General features: G+C 36.8%; 1 pseudogene; it reads right to left on the bottom strand.

The window, feature by feature from the left end:
- Positions 1 to 8,214: 8,214 nt before the first annotated feature.
- LOC109678966 (elongation factor 1-alpha 1 pseudogene) overlaps positions 8,215 to 18,926 on the bottom strand; it is a 30,662-nt pseudogene continuing 19,950 nt past the window's right edge.

Below are 18,926 nucleotides of genomic sequence, written 5' to 3'. Positions count from 1 at the left end.
TTTCCAGAGTATTCCCTTCTCTTTCTGTACTATCTTCAGAGATTTGTGCCTGATGTTAAGGTCCTTAATTCACTTTGAGTTGATACTAGTACAGGGTGACAGGCACGGATCCAGTTTCAGTTTTCTGCAGGCAAATAACCACTTTTCCCAGCAACATTTGTTGAAGAGGCTCTCTTTTCTCCATGTTTTTTGGTGCCTTTGTCAAAAATAAGGTGGGCATAGCTGTGTGGATTCATATCCGGGTCCTTTATTGTGTTCCACTGGTTTTCACATCTGTTTTTGTAGCACAGATTTCTTGCCAAGAGAAAGATCAGAATTTGAAGTATGATTGTTACTGAAAGAGTATCATTTTCATAGCACCATAAAATTGAAAAGTTATAAAACCAACCATCATAAATCAAAGACTTTCTGTACATACAAATATGTTCAAGGTAAAGTCCAGTATCACAAAACTTAAAATTATTAAGATAAATTTTGAGAGATGAACAATAAGTTATTTATAGAAACAGCATGACACTGAGGGAAATTCACTGGAAAAGTGTGGTGTCGTCTCTGACTTAGAGAACAACTCTTTATCAAATGAATAACTCTCTACTGATACATATTGTTTTAAAATAAAAGTGGTATTTTCTACATGGTGACTACTTAAAGGTGGATAGACATATTTTACACAAAAGAGTCAAGGGATTCAGTGACTGGGAGACATTACAAACATTGCAGAAATATCTTGTTCAATCGTGTCTGTGACCCTCATGGAGACAAGTGAGGAGTTATCCAAAAGGCAGGGTCACAAACCTGCTGCCTAGAGTTGCTGCCAGGGAACAAGTCAGGACTCCAAAGTTTGTTTTCTCTTTCCTCTCTGACATTAAGCCACAACTTTGACATATGGGAGGGTGAATAATTCATTCCACTATCTTCCAAGGAGAATCAAAGATGAAATTTAACATGAGAAAAAAATTAGGGTTTTACTACATTTGAGTTCCACTGAATTTTTACTATTATTGAAATTCAGGCTGTGTACTGTGGTCTTCTGACTTTAAGACAGTTTCCAAACGCTATTATTCTATTATTTATTCCAAACACTATTATTTGCAAAGAGTTTCCAAACATTATTATTCATACAAATATTGACATAATCCAAGACATTTACTTTCCTGGTCTTGGTATTTCCTTGCTTTAGCTCATTTACAAGTTATCTCCATTCTTTTTTGCATTGATTTATTTTTTACCTCAAGGATTTATTTTAAAACAATGGGAGACCATGAAAACTTCAAAATCATGCTGAAGTATTAAAATATTAGCATAATATAAAGTCGAGAAATTTTACATACGTTAAGAAACTTGTTAAGTATGTGTTGAATTGGAAGTAGTGTGAGATGAACCTTGGTCAATGTGAGAAAGATACATGAGAAAAGTAGTTTAAAAAGTAACTTTTGTCAGCTCAAAAATTCCATGACCTTGATTGTCATAGTGACAACTCAGCTGTCCAATAATTGATTACGTGACCTAAGACATACATCTTGAAGTCTAAGCTAATGAGTTTTTATGAAGTTGCTTCCATTATTAAAGGATTGTAACTCATCCTTATTCTTTGTGAACATTCAGTTTGAAAATATTTAAAAGAACCTTTCCAAAGATAGCATTCAGTTTTGTGTTCTATTAAAGATAGTCCATTTTAAGATAAAATGAAGTTAGGGACTGATAACCAGAATATACAGGGAGCTCAAAAGACTCAACTCCTCAAAATTCATGAACCAATAAAGAAGTGGGCAACTGAACTAAACAGAACTTTTTCAAAGGAAAAAGTCCAAAGGGAGGAGGGAGCAAATACTGTATACACATGTAAGTAAATGTAAAGATGATAAAATAAAGTTTTAAATTAAAAATAAAATGTTATTGTGAACCTCAGGTTTTCCATCTCCTCAATGGATGCCAGTCACTGCTGCCAGGTGTGGATTTGCTGAAGAAGCTTAACATTCCTGGGAAGCCAGCTCCTCTCCAAGCTTGATCCATGCACAGTGGTAACCAAGAGAACCAAGAGCAATAACTTGTGCATGTTAATCCCAATAAATTGAAATTCACAATGTTATGTTGATAAATTAGGAGGCTGCTGTTCTTTACCATTTGAGTTCAGATATGTGAGCTCACAAACATGCTGAAATGACTAATTCCATAAATTTGACTTCACTAATTAAGAACTGATAATCCTAAAAGTTATTTTTATGCTACCTAAAGAGGAGGAAGATACCAATGCATATAAACTATAGATTAAGAGAGTATCCCACGACAGAGGACAGCATTTTCAAACAGGGGAATTTGCATTATGGTGACAGAAAGACAAGCTAACAATATTCAATAGATACATAGCTTGATATTTTAAATTGAAAGTTAAGCATACATATTTAAATAATCAATAGAGGAATACACTTAGTTCAAGGTATTCTGTCTACACAAAAATATTTAGAAATTATAAAGTCAAAGTAAAGCCTCACTCTTATTCATTAAGTAGATTGGGATGAGGATTCATATGATTAAGAAAGAACCTAACTAAAACAGATTACTTTAAAAACACCTGCTCGCACCTGTTACTGCTGTCCCCTGTTCAAGTGGTAAAATGTAACACGTATGTGTGTATGCACACAGACACATACGTAGAGAGGAATAACATGTATTATACATGTAGAGGTAATATCTACTATTTATGTGTACAAATATATACATGTATGTACATATAAATATGACATATATATATGAAAAATATATGACTATATATTTGTATTTTTTTATTCTCCAGATCTAAACAGATTGCCATCTTTTTTACTCAAGACCTGACCCAGGCAACAAAATAAAATTAAAATAGCACACGCATTACTGTCTCAAGAAAGACAGACAAAATCTAGACTTACTAAATAAGACAGATAAAAAATAGTACAATAAATAATGAGGTATTAGCCAATTTAAAGAAATAAAGGAGAGTTTGGAATGTATTCTTAGATATTCTCAAGAGATAAGTCATTAATTTCTAAAATTAAATGTGGCTGCTCGGAGATCATACAAAACCAATGGTCTCTCCAGAATTCCCTCAGGAAGTACATCAGTATCCACCCCCTCAAGAATTCAGACATTCTTAGTGATGTCGGCTGTAGAATCCACCTTCTGGTCCACTGTGAACAGATGTAATTCTTCACTTGGTTTTCTTTCCTGCTTCATTGAGCAAAGCATCCTCTTTCTTAACAATTCTGAAATCACTACAAATTTGTCTTGATCTAATTCTTTTTGTTATATGAAAAATATTAACTAGCTTCATGTAGTCCGAGTATTTTAGCATTATTATCTATTTGGCAAAAAAGCGTGATTTCATGCTTAGCATTTCAGGCCATGTTAGAAGTAGGAAAGTTAGTTTATTTTACTTTAAATCAACTATAAGTGGAGTAACATTGATCAAAGCATAACTGAATTATACCAGAGTTCTTTATTTACCAAAAATAACTTCCATAATACATGTAACAAACTCATTTTATACTTTGAATACCTAATATGCCCTTTCCCTTTGTTTTTAATTTTGTAATTGTTGTGCTGGGTGGGGGTACACTGTGGGATTTACAGAAGTTCTTACAATATATCAAATATATTGTATTTGAATTTATTTTGGTTAACCATGCTTAAATACAGTGTACATTGGAATTGGCTTTAATTATGGGAAAAGCACCTGAAGTTGAATATTACCTTTTATATGTTGTCAAGGAAATAGTCTTTAATACCACAGACTGGCAAGACCACTAAAATTAAGAAATGGATTTTTCCATTTTTACCAGGAAATGCAGATGTTTGCCAGATAAAAATGTAATAGATCTAAATAACTAGATATAGATGAAAAGCCAAAGTTGTTGCCTTTTTCTTATTAATGGCATGTTTCAGCACATGTTGCTACAGAAAAATTTTCAGCAAGAGACAAAACACTTCTCAATGCAGCATTTTTGTTCTTGTCATGCTACCGACTCTTTTTTTGTTCAGAATCCTTTGGGAGAAGGTGTATGGAGGAAAGAGATAATTTGGAGGTATTCTAAATGGTTCAATGGAAGTAAATTCAGCTGGAATCAGTTCAGCTCAGCCCTATTCAGGCTGCATGGGGTGTTTCCTCAGTGACAAAAAATGATTATCCTGGGAGCAGAGCTCCATCACAAAGCTGGAAAGGGAAACCTGTTTCCATGCTACAGCGTTGCCACTGAAATATTTACTGGTCAAGGGAAACAATTTTTCTTTATTAGACTCAAGTTTGCTGTTGCAGAACACAAACATTAACTTGTGCAGTTGCTGTGTGGTTAGCTGAAGACCGAACATCAGTTTTGTATCAATTGATCAGCTATCATTTGGTTCTCTAGCTGATTTGATTTATTAGAAAATGCCTGATCATGCCATTGGCTGAGACTGAGAAGCAGAGAGTTATTTAATGACCACAGTCATCATGGTGCTTGCAGATGCGTTACTGTATAGCTACGTAGAGGTGTTGTCACTCAGATGTACTATCCAGTGAGAGAAAGCTCTGGGATTCAGGAATGATAAGATCTAGAGACCAGCCAACTCTTGTGTGGAAGAAAAGGAAAGCAGAAAGTGCAAGGGAAAGCCTTGAAAAGTTAGTGTCCTCACTTTTGCAAAGTGGGATTTCTAAAACTTTAAAGGAAAAGAGTTGGACCTGACTTTACTTAGGATTTAAAGTTTTACTCCTGGCAATTGGCAACTTTCCTTGAATCTAGCCTGAATGAATCTAATTAGGAAATAGATACTGGGATGTCTTTAACTGTAGTTTTTATTTGAGGTACTTGGGATTGAACTCAGGGCCTTACACCTGCTAAGCAAGTGCTTTACCTCTTGAGCCATGCATTCTGCCATTTTTTTTTTTTGTATTTTCTTTGGAAGTAGAGTCTCACTAACTTTGGCCAAGCTGGACTTGAACATATAATCCTTCTGCCTGAGTTTATAAGTGTGAGCCACCACACCCAGCTACTGGGGTGTCTTTTAATGCAGTTATTACATGTATATGTATCAATATGTGTATATATGTTCTAAATTTTTTCAGCTTCTTATTGAATTTGCTATAAGGAGATATTATCTGCAAATTTGTGACAATTATAATCTTAAAAAATGTACTGACCGTATTTAAATATGACTGCATCAGAGACTGTAGAGGACTTTTGTATATATATTTAGTCTTATCTTCTTAACAAGGTATTGATATGCCAGTTTAAAATATTATAGACTAGAGAACAAGGTGATTGTCAACTTAATCATGAATTTTGCCTTTTTTTTTAAATTAAAGCTATTATTGTTTGGTAGACAAGGGATTTTAATAGGAAATACATTTTGACTTCATGAATTTCACATATTTGTCTTTTGTTGGAATATTTTCCAACAAAACAAATAAATGATCAAATCAATAAATAAAATAATGACAAATTATGAAAAAGGCAATTGAGGAAATAAATTAGATCTCAAAGGATAGTAAGAGCAACCTGTTTAAATGAAATGGTTGCATGTGAAGGAAGTAGTAAACTGGTTAACTGTGTTGTTAGTTATTTTAACAAATACCTGAGACAACCCACTGAAAAAGAGAGAGGACTTCTGTTTGTCTGTGCTCCTTGGCCCATGGGCCTCATTGTTTGGGACGGTAGCAAGATAGCACATCATAGCAGGAAGCACCTGGTGGGGCAAAGCTAGTCACCTAATGGCTGGGATATGATAAAGACTAGAAGAAGAGACTGAGTCCCACAATCACTTCTGAAGGCACATCCCCCAAAACCGAAAACCTCCTGCTAGGCCCCACCTGTTAAAGTTTACACCACTTCCCAATCAAGCCACACTGGGGCCTAAACTTTTAACACATGGGCCTTTGAGAGTTATTTAACATTCAAACTAGAGCAATAACCAAAGGGTGAGTTGATGTGTAATTTGGGAAGAGATATAATGTAGGCACGTAAATACAGGGGGAAAAACCCTCAAGTGGACAAGAACCACCATGGCAAATGCAAGGAACAGAAAACAACCTGGAGTGGTTAGAGGAGAGTGGAACACTATGAGGATTAATGAGAGTTGACATGAGGTCAAGCTGGACCTTATAAACTGGACATGTGTTCCAGTTTACTGCAAGCTCTAATCTGGGAAGCACAATGGTCTTATTCCCATTTTTAAAAGCCTCCATCTTCTTGCTGGATAGACATTGGTATGATATTGTCAGAAGTTGGAGACCAAACTGAAACAATGACTTTGGACCAATCCTTGAAGAGTAGGACAGATGTAGATTGAAACAAGAGGAAAACAAGGCCAAGGAAGAATCAGGAAGAACAGGGAAAGAAGTCAACTCTAAGATAAAAACTCTAGACTATTTCAAGGAGAAAGCAGTCATCTTTCACATTATGCTAAGGTCATACAATATGAAGACAAAAAATACATCATGAAAAGTATTATCACATTGTGAACATCAATTTCAAAAGAGTTGGAGGCCTGGGGTTAGTAAACCTCTACCAGAGGATGGGTTCCTAGGTAATCCCATCATACCATCTGCTTTCTTGGGTCCCTCCTGGTACTAGCTGTGGAACATTGGTTCTCTGCCAAGTAGATGCTCAGATGGAGTTAGGGGTACAAAGATTATTGGGTACCAAAACCGACCCTCCAAACCCCAGTTAGAGAGATTATTTCACTGAAGAACTCAAAACAAATAAGAGGAGAATGTGTTCATTTCTCCACCATTGGACTAGTTATTTTTGTTATTGTTTTCTTCAGTAGTGAGTCATTTCCCTCAGCCCGTACATATAGTGCAGCTCCTTATTCTTGGGGAATGTGCTCCAACACCTTTCGTGGATACCTGAAACTGAGGATAATATTGAGCCCTGTACACACTATAGCTTTTCCTCTATGTAAATATATAGACTTAACACCTTTTCCATTTTAACTTCTACAGTTTGAGGTTCAAGAATCAAACTGGCATGAATTTTTCCCTTCATAATTTCCTGGATAGAAGATTTGTTCTTATCAGAGAACTCAGCAACTCCAGCACATGCTCTTTTTCTTTCCTTATGAAATTGAGAACTTGCAGCTTTTCTCCTTAAGGAAGTGCTTTACAACTTTTTTCATTTGTCATATCTGAATTGTCAGCCTCACTGTGGCAGTATCAGAGTGTTCGTGTTCAAGTAATCACAGCATTTGCTCTGATAACTCACATAACTGAAAGAATGGCAGGTGGATAGCAAACACAACAGAGGCGTGCTGGACAGATGGATAATTTGCTTCCCAGGCGGGACAGAATGGGAGGGTGAAAGATTTCATCAAGCTACTTAAAATAGCATGCAATTTTAAGTTTTTCATTGTTTCAATGTGTCTCAGAATTCCGTGACATATTTTTGGTGCCTGTTTCCATTAAAAGTGCTAATTTTAGTCACTAATAATTAAAAATAGCCACACCCCTGAAAAAATGGTCTAAATCTCTATGTTTTCCTGAAAGTTTTAAAGTGCATGTTTATCAACTGGTCTTTTACTATTATACTTATGTGGCCAATTGAGACTTAGAATTCTGAAATTGTTCTTCCACCACTGGTTAAGATTGGGATGCCAGTGGTTAGGAAAAACATGCCTTTAGCCTTCTGAACTTTTTTTTTCTTTTATTATTCATATGTGCACACAAGGCTTGGGTCTTTTCTCCCCCCTGCCCCCACCCCCTCCCTTACCACCCACTCCGCCCCCTCCCTTTCCCCCCCACCCCCCTCAATACCCAGCAGAAACTATTTTGCCCTTATCTCTAATTTTGTTGTAGAGAGAGTATAAGCAATAATAGGAAGGAACAAGGTTTTTGTTGGTTGAGATAAGGATAGCTATACAGGGCATTGACTCACATTAATTTCCTATGCATGTGTGTTACCTTCTAGGTTAATTCTTTTTTATCTAACCTTTTCTCTAGTTCCTGGTCCCCTTTTCCTATTGGCCTCAGTTGCTTTTAAGGTATCTGCTTTAGTTTCTCTGTGTTAAGGGCAGCAAATGCTAGCTAATTTTTTAGGTGTCTTACCTATCCTCACACTTCTCACTTTATCATGTGCTCAAAGTCCAATCCCCTTGTTGTGTTTGCCCTTGATCTAATGTCCACATATGAGGGAGAACATACGATTTTTGGTCTTTTGGGCCATAGCCTTCTGAACTTTGAGGGCAGACCTGTTGACCCTGCCATTCTTACAGCCTTCTTGGTACCTGCTGTGATGACACCCACAGTGACTGTCTCACATCATGAAAAGCGATCAGCACAGAGAAAGATAGAAACTCAACACACATAGACTTTCTGAGAACCTTATCAATGACAGCAACATGACCAGGTTTCACAAATTTAGGGCCACCTTCCTTACCAGAACTGTGATCAGTGTTTTCTTTCAGCTCAGCAAACTTGCAAGCCACGTGAGTTGAGTGATTATACAGGACAGAGGCATTGGCAGCACTGATTTGAAGGGATGGGACAGTATAATCACCTGATTAGTGAAGCCAGCTGCTTCCAGATGGGTCACCAGCAATTTTGGCTGTCACCAGGAATGTTGCCCAATAAACATCCTTGACATTGATGCATTGTTCCAGAAATAGCTTCCTTCAGACTTCAGAGTGCATTTCAATACTTCCATTGTAACGTTGGCTGGAGCAAAGGTGATCACCATGCTGGCTTTCAGAACCCTAGTCTCCACTTGGTCCACTGGAACATACCAACAATTTTGTAGACATCCTGGAGGGAAAGTGGTAAGGAGTTTGTCAGTTGGGTGAATTGTTGGAAGGATGCAATCCAAAGCTTAAAATGATTCCACTGGCACTGCACTGCCATCTTTATGGGGACTTTCCATCCCTTGAACCAAGGCATGTCACATTTGGCTCCAGCATGCTGTCACTATTCCAACCAGAAATTGGAACATATGGTACTGTATAGGGATTCTAGCCAATTTTCTTAATGTAGGTACTGACTTCCCTAATGATTTCCTCATATTGTTTTTGGCTCAGTGAAGTTTATTTTGTTAACACCCACAATTAGTTGTTACACACCCAGAGTGTGAGCCAGAAGAACATGTTCACAGGCTTGCCTGTTCCTAGAGATCCCAGCTTCAAATTCGCCAACACCACTAGCAGCAATCACCGCATAGTCAGATGGAAATGTGCTTACAACCATGTTTTAGATGTTTCTGTGTCCTGGAGCGTCAATGATAGTCATATAGTATTTTCTGATCTCAAATTTCTCTGGGGTTGGGGGGTACAGCAATGGTGGCGGCATTCTCACATTCAGTCTTTGTTTTGTCCAAGATCCAGGCATATGTAAAAGAACCCTTTCTCACTGTAGCATACTCCTTAGTCTTCGATGATTCTTTTCCCAGTCCCACCATATCTGTGGATCTGATGACCAGTGGTGGTGACCTGGCTTGAATCTACGTGTCCAATGACAAAAATGAGATGAGTCTTGTCTCACTGTGGCTTTGTTTTAGCAGTGGTTTTTCCAATACCTGTCTTCTGGGCCAAACACATTGTGTGAAAAACAGTGTGCAATTTAAAGCGGATGAATTATTTATTTCTGAAATTTTCTTTTAATATTTTCTGACCATGGTTAACTGTGGGCATCTGGAACCACAGCAAGGAAAATTGCCAATAAATTGCCAATAAATCAAAGTGGGGTGGGGTGACGTGCCATGTTATTTACTGATTTTGTTTCATACTTGCTCCCTCATACTTCAGTTTTTTCCACATTCCTCTACTTATCCATACCAACAGGCTTCTATGTGTGTCACAAATATGTGATTTTTTTTTCTCCTACCTTCTGGAGTCTCCTAACTTTCTTTGCTGTCTCTTCTTGTCCTCTAGCTATCCAGTAGGCACTCGCCACATATATGTAATTAGATTTCAATTAATTAAAATTGAACAGTAACAAAAAAATTAAGTTCCCCAGTCACACTGAATCACTTTAGAATTGCTTAATAAACCATATATGGCTAATGACTACTGTATTGGCCTTTCCGACATTTTCACCAGACCCAAATACAGCTGCTCATAGCACAACAGGCCAGTTACTTCCAGAGACAAAGTGATGAGGAAAGGATGTGGACTTCACTCCAAGAGAGGCTGGTTGAGAAGACGGAAAACTCTTGTCACAATGTCCACCTTGCTGGGAAGCGTTTAAGGAGTGGTTCATATAGGTGGCTGATGGGTGTGACCGAGCTGGTGGGCACATTCTCACAGAGGGTGGACAAGAAGATGCACACTGGATCCTAGTTGTCTATTTATGAGATGCATTTCCAGTTATGCAAATCTCAAGTAAAAAGGTAGTTATTTTCTCAGGCTTTTCTTGTCACTGATTAATTTCCCCACATGAAGTTCCTGACATACTGAACAATGAACAGGCTACAGGGGTAGCCACTCTGAGGGCCTCTTGCTGATCGCCAAACACTGCAATGAAAGAAAACATGCTTCACTTGGTTATTGTGAAAGACAAGGGTCAGGTGAGTTAAATAGGGAGCTGTGATCTGGTCTCCATGCTGGACTTGACTGATCATTATCAAAAGTTCTGGACCCCAGAATACTTCCTGCACAAAATTTCTACTTGTATGTCTAATAAGTATCTACCACTCAGCATATCAAAATCAGAATTCTGTTTACCCCTTCATCTTGATTCTTGCAGTCATCTTTATTTCATTAAATGGCACTGTTAGCTACCTAGGTACTCAAGGTAGGTGCTATTTCCTGCCTAACACCCAATGTTAAATTTAGCAGCAAATTTGTGGGTCCAATGTTCAGTTGCATTGCATTACTTCATCCATTGCCAGAATTCTAGATTAATCTACCATCATAACCAACTACTAAAATTCTAATTTGTACTCATCCTTCTGTTCTTCCCTTCTACACTGTTTAACACACAGCAGTGAGATCTTTCAAAAATGTCAGTCTTACCACATGCTTACTTTTAAAACTTTCTCCAATGGTTTGCTAACATACTTACAAAAAAAAATCCTTGCAATCTGTTTACCTAGTTTAGAAATCCTATGTGAAATGGTCTTGCTCATTCCCAAATATCTTAAGCTCATCGCAGCTCCTGCTCAGTCCTAAGTGTTTTCTTGTTTCCTTGCATATTTGCCTGCTCCAGGGCCTGGGAAGTGGCTGTTCCCATTACATGCATTATCTATCAGATAATCTTCTAGTTTATTCTTTCATTGAACCACTCTTTACATATCGTTTCCTCATAGTGGTCTATGAGGAAACACAAGAACACCATATAAAGTGTGCTATTCCCTCCATCCTGGCCCATAACTGCTTATCAATTTATCTGCTTTGTTTTTCTTTTGGCACTCATCACTGTCATAAGTTACGTTTCCTTAAATTCTGTTTCTCCAATTAGAATATCAACTCAGGGAGAACTTGACTTTTCTCTTTCTCATTCACAGTGTTGACCTGCATATAGTGTATAGCCAATAAATACTCATGTACTTTCTAAATGAATGATAGCATTATCAAGAGATTTCAGAGTTCATAAAAAGGGAGTGGAGTCCAAGGAGACCTGCATCCAAGAAAACTTGCATCCTTGGGATTGGGAGTATTGTCAAGAAGGAAGATGAGGTGCAATTCTGCTAAAATTACAAAAGAGGAAATCAGATTACTATTCTTTCATTTAAAAAAGTTTTTTATTGAATTCTGACAAATTATAACCATATATACTTGTACACATATATATATATATATATATATATATATATATATATACATACATACTTATATATATATATACATACATACTTGTATGTATATATACGTACTATATATATTTATATATAGTATCACTTTGAATAACAATGTATATATGCATATATATTATAGACACACAATGTGGAATGATTGGATCACACTACCTAATATATCCAGCACCTCAAATATTTAATTCATATCCCTGTCTAATGAAACATTGTATCCTCTGGCCAATATCTCCGAATTCTCTTTACACCTAGCCTCTATGATTCTACTCTCTGCTTCTGAGTTTGATTGTTTTAGATCCCACATAAATATCGTTCTAAAAACCCAGATGACCATTCTTTGTCCTGAAGGCTATATACAAAGTGTTTTTTTAAATTAAGGCACTGAGATGGAAACAGTCATCACAACTGATGACTATTGGACATTGTATTTCTCATAAGTATCAAAGACCAAAACCAAAAATACCTGTGTTCCATCACTTCACAAAGTACCTGGCTGGTTTACCCAGGAATGATAACTCTGTAGATCTCCCTGTGAAAAGCAGAAATTCTAAAAATGTGAAAAATTGCCAAAAACACAGGGGGATCTTTCAAAAACATATTTTGTTTTCCAGTTAAAATTATGAGGATTATGTCTGTACCTAGTTTTAATATGCATCATCAGTAGCATGATACAAAGATGTGTTTTTATGCTCACTTAGTAGTCATGAGTGTTGTTTTATATGGTACAAATAACCTAAGTCCAAAGAATAAATGGACTTCTGCATTGTATCACCTAGAGGAAGTTAATTGCATCCATTCACTTCTCATATCTTTTATTAGCTGATTAGAAGGAAATGGACATGGGAATTGATTTTTGTGCATAAGTGATTACCAACAGTTTAGCAAAGAGAAACAATACTTAGATTTTCATTCATAGTTACTTCTTTACTCTTCCCCACTATTTTCTCCAGCTCATGATTGTAGAATCACCAATTTTCCTTGAGTTACATTATTATTAAACAGAATGGCTTCTAGTAGTCATACCCTCATTCATACTCGCTGCCTTACAACAGGTCTACCCAACCCTAAAATCAAGCAGAACAAACATGAAAAGTATACAGAGCTTCCATCATGTCAAGTTTTGTCTTTCAGTTTAGATGATGCTTTCATATTTGCTGCCTGAAACGCTCATTATGACTTGTTCAGTACATATAAACTTCAAAATTAGTGTACATTAATCGCACAAAGGGATGTCACCATGTTATTCCACAATGCATATGTTAGACTCTGATCAGCTTAAACCCTCTACTGAGTGCTTTTCCCTATCTGCTCTCCATCCTATTTTTAACAACATTCAGTGAATTTCCTTATTCCATCTTCCTACCTAGACAAATATATTTCCATATTGCTCACTCCCCATTACTCTTTCACTCTTCTCCTTCCCCTCTGTCCCACAATTATAATCACGTTTCATTTATAGCTATATGTATATACATATATATGTGTGTATTTATGGAATATGTGTTGCATATATACTATATATGGATGCATGCAACATGTATATACATGTAACAATATACATAAATATACATACACACACACACACACACATATATATATATATATATATATATATATATATATATATATATATATATATATATATACAGAGAGAGAGAGAGAGAGAATTAGAGAGAAATCACACCCCTGTGGTATTTGACCATCTGAGAAAAGAATTCTTTGACTTGTTCTGTCTCTACCACTAAAATTATATATATATATATATACATACATACATATATATGTCTAGATCCCACATATTAGGGAAAGCATGTGACCTTCTAAATATGGCTTATTCTATTTTTACTCTGCATAATAAAATCTGTAGTTTAGTTTGGAGCTCATTTACTATGAGGCTTTTAAGTTCTACCACAGGATGAAAATTGGGGAAAATAATCCACTTAATAATTTTAACAAAGAAGACAGGTGGTTTTTTTTTTAGCATAATGATGCTTTGGGATAGATAGCACTTGTCTAGTTGTTATTTTTTTGTTGGTGGGGGGCATCGAACTCGGGACCTTACATACCCTACCACTGAGCAGCATCCCCAGTCATTTTGCTTTTAGTTTGTTTTTCAGATATGGTCTTGAGCTGGTGTTGGAACACCATTCTCCTACCTCTGTCTCCTGAGTAGCTGGGATTTCAGATATTTTCCACCATTCCTGGCCCAATTTTTTAGTGTTTTTTTAAAAATACATGCCTGTGTTAAAATATTTCAGGGACTCTTAAATGTTGTTCCCTAAATTTCAGCACAGTTCAGATGGTGGGGCCATAGTTTTTGTTCCCTTGTAGTAAGGATTTACCTGTCTCTTTCAAAGCAACTTTCTCAAGGCTGTGAGCTTGTCCTTCTGGATGCCTGACCTTGGTGTAGTGATGTAGCACCTAATTTGCGAGTGATTTAAGTCTGGATTCTGCCATCTGCATTGGCAGAGAGAAGGACTGAGGTGCAGGATTGAAGCAGCTCATTTGAGCATGCTGGGAAGGAGCTGGTTTAGCCTTAAGACAATTCATATTCCTGTAGTGCTTAGCCATCTGTGAAAGGAATCTTTTGAGTTGGTTGTGAAGTGTACATTTGTTAGGTCCTTCTGTACCACTGAATCACATATCTTCATGGTAGACCAACCATCCAAGAGCTTTGGAGTGGTGGCAGGAAGATGAAATATTTTGCTTATGATTTTGGATTATTGGCATTGGTTCCTGCTGCACAGAATCAGGGCTGTTCCATGAAGCAAAGAGCATTAGGCACTAAATTCTGGAATAAGACACTTCATTGGAAACATGTGCTGCCCTGGCTTCCCTACAGCCTCATTTGAATTGCCATATGGTCAGTGTGACAGACTGAGTAGTCTTTGAATATTGATAGGGCTGTCACTACAGAATCCACCAGGCTGTTACCAATTTAGTGTCATTCTCATGGCATAACTTGAATGTACTTCCAACTTTAATGTGTTTCCAGGTCAATCGACTTCATCTCATCTATAACCACAAGGCTGCTTAAATGTCAAGTATATGTTCTAATTTGAACTGCTTATTTTGTTCTTCTTACTACCCAATGCTGATTCATCATCCAAGCAAAAATGCTTGTGGAATCTTAAATATGATACATTCTCTTTCTTTTCTTGATAGTGATGATGTTAGGGATAAAACAAAGTACATATGGGCACCCCTCACACCCAGCCCAATGTCTAACATTTGCTAGGTACCTCAAAAGAATGAAATAAGTATAATTTAATTCTCTTTACCCACCAATTTTTTTCATTTCCTTATTTTAATATCATAGTTCTCTGTCTTCTCCCCACTCTTCTCTTTTACCTATAGAAGAGCACAGAGCTGAAATGGGGCCGTGGCTCAAGTGGTAGAGTGCCTGCCTAGCAAATGCAAGGCTCTGAGTTGAACCACTCCAACCCTGCAACTTTTGTTTTCCATGTTCTACTTCCGTTTCCTTTCTGAACCATTTTCAAACCATCAGCTACTCCCTATCTATCTAGGTGCTGTTTTCTGAGACTGTGGACTTCAGCTGAAATCACGTCTTTCTGGCCAGAGCTGATTTAGTATGCCTGAAGCAGCATAATACAAATGTGGAATGTCTTGCTCTGTACTCAGCTGATTAATGAGTATAGTTTTTGACACAGAGGAATAGTGCCAACAAGCAACTGTAGGAAGCCTTTCTCTTCTGTTTGCTGGTTTCTACTGATTCATCAGAAAGACACATTGTGCTGTGACCCTTACCTGCAGGCTGAAGCAGAGCTGTTCTTCATTGCTTACTCATTTTAAATGGCTAATTTATTGTGAAGTTTGAAAACTTGGTCTCTATCACTTTTTAAAAAATCAACAATTTTCATGTTTTTGAAGTTGCTAGAAACTTGACAACAGTCTTCGCTCTCTTTATTTGTAGAGTACAGTGTTGTATTGGCAAACAGGGCCATTGCTCCTACACATCATAGCTCACTCAAAGAAAGGGATCTGATTTTGCAAGGAAAACTCCAGAAGACCTGTCACCCATCAAAAGATAAGCAAGGATTGCCGAGATGCATGACATAGAATTTCCAGTGAAAAGTCAGAAGCCAAACTGCTGAGCTCAGTTTCTTAAAGTGGATTTCTAAGTTACAAAAGGCGATGGACAAACACTAAAATAGTTGAGTTCTGTTGTATGAACATGCATCTTGGAGCTCATAATCAATAGTAATATGAATTTCACAGAATTTATCATTAATTTATGGAGAATTTTTTCAATGTCAAGTGCACTTGACATTGCACAATTTAGCATTGTGAGGATGCTGCTAAATTACCCCCCAAAAGACAAAACTGTCTTCTACTCTTCCCAAGCAAGCCATAGGAGCAATATCCACCTGAATGCTCTAGTTCTGGGTAGAACCCTGATGACTCTACATCTGCCTGTTTACTAGCACTTTCATGAAATCAAATTATTAGCCAAAAAGCTACAAAGTTGACCTATTTCTTATCCAAGGAATCAATCTCAAAAAAAATCAGTCAATAGTTCTGCCTGAGGAAATTATTCCTTCTTATTATGTTACTTCTTCCTCTGCTAATGGAACTGAGAATTCACATCTGAGAAGCTGCAAGGCAATTTTAAAATTAAGTACTTTTTAAAGCCTTGACATTTGGCATAATTATTTTGATGGATCGTTTCTTTACATTTTAAAGATGTTGATATTAAACTGAATCTCAATAGGCTTGATTCTCTCTATTGTAACTGAGAAAAAGAGATGAGAAACAATGAGTTTTCATAAAACTTAAAGGAAATCCTATGTTTATTGACCTTTTCTTAAACTGCTGAGTTCTCTGAAAAATATATAAGGATACAAAGAAATCTTCACATTCTAGTTGGAAAGGAAATCTACTCTGTGCTATTGAATCCACGCCTTTTATAATGGAGCTCAGCAAATTGGTCATTTACAGAGTATGTCACCAAGATGCCCAGTGCGGAGCAGCAAATCTTCCTTTCTTCCACTCCATTGTTGGATATATCTTGAAGCAACTGGAGCTCCTTCAGATGTACACACTAGTAGGCACAAAATCAGACTTTTTTTTTTTTTGCACAAACCAGGGTGAATGGTTTTGCATCCTTTTTCTCTGGGCTTAAATCCAGAAGCCAAACAGATAGTTCTGAAGCATGTTTTCTTGCAAAGGTACAGGAGGAAGATTCCTGGAGATAATTTTATGTCACTTTTCCTGAATGCATATTTGAAGTCTGTAATTTCTTAGAGACGATGCCATGCCACGTTGTTAGGGAGAGTTGGGGCTGCTAGGAAGGGTCTTGTCTCCTCCGCCACGTGTGTTTTCCCATGCCGTGCCATTATTCTTGTCCCAGGAGATACACTCCTATAATTAGAGGTCCAACCTAAAAATATTTGTAATCTACAATTAATTGGGCCAGACCCCAGAGGAGTCCTCTTTATAATGTTTTAAGAATTCTGGAGGAGAAGTTAGCTCAGTTTCGTGCAGAGCCAAGACTGCCATATCTCCTCAGGCTCACCTGATTTATGCCCATTGTTCTAATAAGGTCTTCTGACTAATAGCAATCTCTTCATAATAGAGAAGTTAGGACTCATGCTTTTTATAACAAGATATAACTTTCTTGTGTGCAAGTCTTCACCAAATCCCAGTGCTAATAATTTAGCAAATCTCTTGAGCTGACTTTTACCCTTCTAGCCTGAAACATCTCTCTGCCTCGTTTCTTAAATGAGTTTCTTTTAATAAGCTGTTTATTGGTTTCTCATCCACTGTCTTCTCAGAATAGCCTATAAAATATTATGAATATACAATATAAAATGCTATACTCACAGAGTGAGAAGTGGAGAAGTAGGAGAGGAGGTAAAGGAAAAGGAGGAGGAAGAAAAGAAGGAGAAGAAGAAGAAGTAGTAAGGGGAAAGAGAGAGACTATAATTTGCCGATGCTTCCTATTCCTCATTTGCTCATGGGAGACTCAGTCTCTCTACCTTTGTCAATTTCCTCTGTCTATTTTTGACATGTGTAGAGATTAACACAGAAGAATTATCTTCAGTGCTCCTAAACTAATAAGAAAAAGTGTTGATATAGAAAGAACCATAGCTAGGTAGATTAAATTTTAGTGATGTTTACTTTTGCAATGAGTAAATGAATGAAAATACCCACAGAAGTTATTATCCAGGGGAAAAATAGAGAATGACCTGCCTAGCTTTTTGTTTTAAAATTTATAACACAAACAAATTGACTTATTTTCCATAATTGATGGATTATTTTGGCATCATATTACTGCATATTATATCAAATGTAACACGTAGGCATTTTTGTGAACATAACACTGAATCCAGCATCTCTCTCAGGGTTTAAATTAGAAACAATAGCATCAACAATATTGCAATTTCTGCCTTATCATTATTTAAAAATAAATTATGTCATAAATCACAGTAGTAGAAACATATGCCATATTGTTCTCTTAAGTAACATAAAAGGTCATTGAATTGATTCAGAAGAATTTAGAAGGCTGTGCTACTTTAATATCAAAGTTTTGAGGAAGAAAGAAGAGCTTTCTTTTTAGATCCTTAATGAGACAGTTCTTGACATATAAGAATTTAAAAAATGCTTTAACCTGGTTGAGTTTTGATTTCTTATAACTCATTTCTTTATTCACCTAACAATGGGAGCCAGTGCAATCTTGAGGTTCCACCTTATTATTGTAGTGGATGAGCCTCTTCTGGGTCTACTCTTTTTGTTTTTTCACTCTTCAAACAGCTTCCCAGAAAGGAATAAGAAAACTCAGTGAAATGTCCTACAGATGGAAACCCAGATGCAAAGCCGAGTCACAGAGGAGTCACGATTTCAATGGAGATGAATTTGGTTGTGCTCCCAGGGACAGAGATTAAAGCACTCAACCTCAGCACTAAGTGCCCAGATAAAGGGAGCAGATTAATTTCAAGTCCTCAGAGATGGAGGGAAATGGATAGGCATAAAATCCATAAAGAAATCCGATGCAAATTCAATGTGCTAAATGTCCAACACACCCAACTCTGAAATTAAAATTTGCTCCCATAAGCACATACAGAAAATATTTCTGCATAATTCTTCTTAAATGAGACTAAATGCTCAAATTGTATACTTTAAAATATTTTTCCACTCATCCTTTATTATGTCAATTGC

The sequence above is a fragment of the Castor canadensis genome, chromosome 15, assembly GCF_047511655.1.
Source record: "Castor canadensis chromosome 15, mCasCan1.hap1v2, whole genome shotgun sequence".
Classification (NCBI taxonomy): Eukaryota; Metazoa; Chordata; class Mammalia; order Rodentia; family Castoridae; genus Castor; species Castor canadensis.
This window is presented reverse-complemented; position numbering and strand designations above follow the sequence as displayed.